The following is a 5923-nucleotide window of genomic DNA, read 5'->3' on the forward strand; positions in this document are numbered from 1 at the left end:
TTGGCTCCCAAGGGAGTCACGACCAACAGACTGAGAACCATTGTCTTAAACTGTTTTCCTTGTTTCCTTCAACTGTTTGTCTTTTCATTTTCTTTATTAAGGCATTTGTTTATGTATTCTTTAAGGTTCTTGAATGTATTAACAAATGCTCTTGTGAAGCCCTTGTCTTGTATTTCAGCTAAATTGCATTTATAAGGCTTATTGCAATACAGTTAATGGATTCTGAATGAGGCATAGAATCTTGGCCATTAATGCCTGTGGTTTTCTTTTTGGGTATAGGCATCTGAAATGATCATGTTTGAGATATTTATTTGTGTAGGGATCTGGTCTTGTCTTTATTGGGTGTGTCTTCCATTCTTTGGGTGCTGTTATTTTCTCTGGCTCCAACGAAGATGTGGTGGCTGTGATGTTCTGACAGAGAATGTTTCTGTGTGTCAGTGGGTGGTACAGAGGCAAGCAGATGGGCTGGGAGGGCAGGCTGAGTGGAGTGGTAGAATGTAGCTAGGGGGATCTTTGGTCTGCATGGAGATACAGAGTCCCTGGGGAATGGAGGAAGCATAGGAAGAGAGGCTCTTGAAGGCAGGCTGCAGTAGGATGAAAAATAAGTCTGAGAGAAAGGAATGAAAGCTCCACTAGACTGTTTTGAGTAGACAGTTTAAAAGGGACAGTTCCATTCAGACTTGACTGTTGCATATATATTCCATTTGAAAAACACAGTTCTGTGGCCCTCAAATATATTTTTTAAAATTTATTAAAGCTTGGATATTTTTCTTATTAATTAACATTTCCTACTGTTTTGAGATCTTAAATAAATAAAAGATGGAATCAGAATAAAGCAACAAATTCAATAAAATGTAAATTGAAAGCATTAACTTAGTGTGAAAGAAAATGTTGACTGGCAAAACTCAATGAGCCACTTATAGTGTCGCCATAATGATAATCCTCGGTGCTAGTTTTGTAGAGTGCAATATGCATTTCAGTAGTGGGAGATAAACAGTTTCCTTTGAAAGAATTTGAAACAGTAATTTGCAATGACATGACTTTATGAAAAAAAATTTACAAACCAAACCAACCTCCTTCAAAGCAACTCCCCAAACCCACCAACCAAAAACAACAACAACAACAACAACAAAACAAACACGAAAACTAAAAACAAAACGAACAAAAGAAATAAAAAAAAATCCCCCAGGAACAAAGGCAATCCAAACCAAGCCAAACCCAAAACAAACAAACAAAAACAAACCTCAAATAGATTAAATAAAGTTTATTGTGAATATAGCAGCGACCATCTACATGTCCAGTTAAACAGTGTGTGCTATGCTGGGCCTGACGTGACAAGCAGTGCAATCTCTTGCCTCGTAATGATGCTGTTTGGTGTGAATTATATCATACAGTTCATTTGTTTGACATTTTGCTCCTTTGGTTCATGATAATGAGTGAGGTACACGTTGGACTCACTTGATCTTCTGGCATGCAAGACCTGATGTTTAAATCATGAGCAAACAGCCGTTAGGAGGCAACGCTCTTAATTTTTCCATATAATTTAGGATATGTTTGTGCATATTCTTAGATCATTGCCAAGCACAAACACAGAATTCAAAATTTCTTTTAAGTAAATTCTTAACTCTGAAACCAGATCCCTTGACTTCTTTAAAAGCAAACATGTCTGAGAATGTTCCAGTTTTTACTCCATCTCTAGCCTAGAGCCAAGATCCACTAAGTTGTTCTGGTAACTCTCTTCGACATTATCACATTTTGTGTGACATGAGAACAGTCAAAATTCACACAGGTTGCTTTTGTGCTATGTATTATGTATCTCTTCATGCAACAAAAGTTGGGCCAGGACAGAAGAAGACAAATGAAATTCTACTACAAAGTATGCCTATTCTACCACAAACCACCTGAGTTGACTGTCTCTGGAAATTTTGATAGTTTGATTTTAAAGTTGGCTAAAGTTTTAACTTTGTCCTACATGAAATTACTTTAACAACTGATACTTGTTCTTTACATGGATACGACACTAAAGATCTCAGTAGCAGTAGATAAGCAATTTCCTTTGAAAACACTTGAAAAAGGCATTTTTTCCAAGTGTCATGTTTTTTAAAATATACATTTAAAAACAAAATGAATCTACAACCAAGTAACTTATAAACAAACAAACAAACAATTAAAATTTGCAGTGCATCTGTATGTGCAGTTGGATACTGTATGTTTCCCTGTGTCACAAACAGTAAATAGTATATACACGTGTTCTGGGATGGGTATTCCAAGTTTTAAATATGAGGGAAATTAATTTCATGCCTGGAGAAGATGTTTTTTTTAAAAGATACTAGAAGGAAGTAGGAAGGGCAGGGAAACATAAGGGGCACAACCTGGGAGAAGGTGACACATGGAATGGAAGAGAGCTCAGTGCCAGTGTAAGAATCTGTCTGCTGCTCTCTTCAGCCATAAGCTGGTAGGTGCCAGTCAGGCAGCCGTCTCCTGACTTCTCAGCTGGGAGCCAGTCTTTCTGCTTTGACTCCCTCTGCTCAGCCTCCATGTCTCCTGTGCTAGTTCATTCTCCTCCTTTGTTTGTTGGGAGCTGGCTTGTTCCTGGATCCTCAAGTCAGAGGTTTGGTTTTTTTTTTTTTTTTTTTTTTTTTTTTTTTTTTTTCCTACTCAAAGATGGAAGTGACTCACAGAGTCTTGGAGAAAAAAATAAGGCACTATGGGTAGCCAGGGGATTGGGAAATATAGGCACAAAGGCATACAGGGCAGTGAGGTCTAAGACATATCAAGTTGGGTGAAGAATGTTGATGTTTTCCTATGGGTTGTGCCTTCAGGGAGACCTGTCACCTTTAGTGCACAATCTGCTGTCCTTGGTCAGTGGAGGTAGATTTGAGTGCTTGTCTTTTGTCTCAGTTTCCATGCTTCAATCCAGTCCATCCCTGGTGCATCATATAAATCAACTGGTCAGAAAGCAAGGGTGAAAAGACGGATAGATTACACCATAATGGCTGACCAAGACCCGCAGGCTAAGGGTAGTGTGTGGATGGGAAGGGGACTGAGTTCAGCGCAGATATCTCTGAGGCTCGTGACAGAGAGGGTTCTGAAAGAATGTGTAGTAGATGTGACAAGGATGCTGCTAGTTTGTGTGTTGGTGAGTTATCATCAAGATTGCATTGGTTTCCAGGGATCGTGCTGTAGCACATGTGTACACCCCTGCTGGCAGGCCTCCTTGCACAGACTGTATGGCAGGGACCAGCATGGGTTTCTGAAAAGGCTACTAGGCCACCTTTTGCAACTCATTGCCCATTAGGACTTGCTAAGAAGCTAGTGGAGTGTTATGAACCACCTGACCTTAGATAGGTTCACCAATGCTGCTCTTTTAGTTGCTGGGTAGGACTTTGTTCTGTAGCTGATGGACCCCAAGCATGCCTTGATGAGTTGTCTACTGCTTGTTAGAAGGGTTGTAAACCAGGCTACGGGGATGCCTGAGGCAGCTGGTGAAGATTCTGAGATGTATAGGCCACAGAGTGAGAGAGATGTCAATAATGATGGTTGGAGTTAGGCTTCTACGCAGGCTTATAGTAAGAAACCTGATCTGTTTAGGGGTCTACCTGTAGCCTTGGAGCAGCAGGACTTACTGATTCAGTAGTGTGTGGCTAGAGATAAAGTAGTTGGAAATAAGCAGGGGTCGGGGGGATTGTCCTGCAGAGACCATTATGAAGCTAACTTGCTAAAGACACTAGGGGATAAATAGGGACTGGAGCAAAGGTGAGGATGGGCTGGGTGCCACAGATGAACCTTGAGACCTAGGCTCATCTGTCATCAGGAGTTGCTGAGGTCATCTAACTGTGAAATAATGTGATTATTCAAGCATAGCTATTGCTGAGGGGTGAGTAGGAGAGCAGGAAGTTATTGTTACTGCTGTGGCTGCTGCTGATGTTGGACATTGCGAAGGAGAAGGTCTCAGGCAGGTGAAGATGGAGATTCCACCGAAGCGGCTGGCTTTGGTGATAGGGAGTCGAATTCTTTGGACAGCCACCTGAATCTGTAGTACTCCAAGGCAGTGGCTCCAGGGATCTGTGCTACTTGGGTGGCTGCTCAGTACTTCACCATTCTCTCTCATGTCATTTAGATATCTGTTCTGTCCGGTCTGTTTCTCATCTTATTGGCATCATCTTCCTTGAAAATTAACCTCATCTTTTATATGATCTGAAAAACCTCTGTTCATAGATTCTTATGTTGCTGGTTTTGTAGATGATGATGAAATCTTTCACAGTTTGACTTACAGCATAGTCCATCTCTAATTTGGCAGTTATAGGTGTAACAGCATTGTTGTCATTAATAAATTCCAGAATTCTCTTTTCTAATTTCAGTAGCATCATTCTCTCCCTTGGGTTCTATTTCAGTGTACTTACAAGAAATTCACACAAGTCTGTTCTAGGGGAGTTTTTTTTTTTTTTTTTTTTATATCCTTGGCTGAAGTCTCTGAATAGTATCTTCTTTGGGACTTCTTCATTGCTTTTGTCTTTGTCTTACTTTTCAGAGACTTTTCTTCCTACTTGTCAGAAGAGCAGCTGATGTTCAACTGAATTATATCTTGCGTGTCTAGTGGCCCATCAGCAAATAGGGTGGAAGATTCCTCACATACTGCCAGACTAGCCCAACTGAGCTTGAAATTGCACTTCACTCTCTTCCTGGCATGACCATAGTTTGATGTCCATCTTTCTGTCTCCTGATGCAAACCAGTATATTCACCTTCTTTCTCAACTTCTTCTTTAAAGTCCTAGACATAAATTTGTTTCTATTTATAGATTCTTCCACCATGTTCTCTAGTTCTTTAATTATTTCCAGGATCTTCTGAATAATATTCTTTAGTAGAGTGCAACAACTCTGGATGTGGATAGCCCCAGTAGACCCAATATAGATCCCTGAATAACACTTTTGCCAAAATAGCAAGATTAGCATGTAGAAGTGAATGGGTTTCCTATATATCAATAATGAACCTGCCAAGAAATAAATTAGGAAAGAAATTCAATTCCCAATAGCTCCACACAAAAAACCAAACCTACGAATAAACCTAAATAAAAACATTAAGACATCAGAGAAAGAAACTGAACAATCCTCTAGAGAATGGAAAGACCTTTTTGCCTATGTATTGACACAATTAATATTGTAAAAAAGTTTTAATTCCCAAATTAATATGTAAGATCAACATAATCTTTATCAAAATCACAATTATGTTCTTTAAATAATCAGAAAAATAGTAAAGCTCGCTTGGAAGTAAAACAAAACAAAATCAAAACCTAAATAAGCCAAAGTAATTCTATATAGAAAAGACAATGCTAAAACATAAAAATACCAGATCTTAATCTGTACTACAGATCCATGGTAACTAAACAGCATGGCACTGGCCCAAAGATATAGACAAATTGGATATATTAGAATATAGACATCAACCCATACAACTATAGCCATCTTAGTTTTGGTAAAGATACCCAAAGTATATATTGGAGAAAAGAAGAGTCTTGTTAATGAGTGGTGCTGTAAAAACTGGATGTTCTTATTTCTCGCCCTGACAAAAGTCAGCTCCAAAGACATGATGGATCTTAGTGCAAGATCCAAAGCCATTAGAGGAAAAACACTTCAAGATATAGATCTAGACAAGAACATTCTGAATAGTTGGGAAATAATGCCAACACTTGTCAAATAATCATGAGATTAAAAAAGCTTCTGCACAGTAAGTGAAACAATGGAAGAGACTGTCTATAGAATAGGAAAGATTCTTTGCTAGCTATACTTATGCCTGATGACTCATAATATGAGGAATAGGGACTGCTTCTGACATGGACTCTGGTGCCCACTCATAGATCACTTTCCCCTGGCAGGGTGGCTTTGCCAGGCCACAGAGGAAGAGGATAGAGGCAGTCCAGAGGAG

At 39.3% G+C, this 5923-nt stretch overlaps 1 pseudogene; it reads right to left on the reverse strand.

Moving 5' to 3' along the window:
- Positions 1–3727: 3727 nt before the first annotated feature.
- Positions 3728–4953, reverse strand: LOC127206971 (R3H domain-containing protein 2-like; annotated as a pseudogene).
- Positions 4954–5923: the final 970 nt, after the last annotated feature.

Source organism: Acomys russatus, chromosome 24 (assembly GCF_903995435.1).
Source record: "Acomys russatus chromosome 24, mAcoRus1.1, whole genome shotgun sequence".
Taxonomy (NCBI): domain Eukaryota; kingdom Metazoa; phylum Chordata; class Mammalia; order Rodentia; family Muridae; genus Acomys; species Acomys russatus.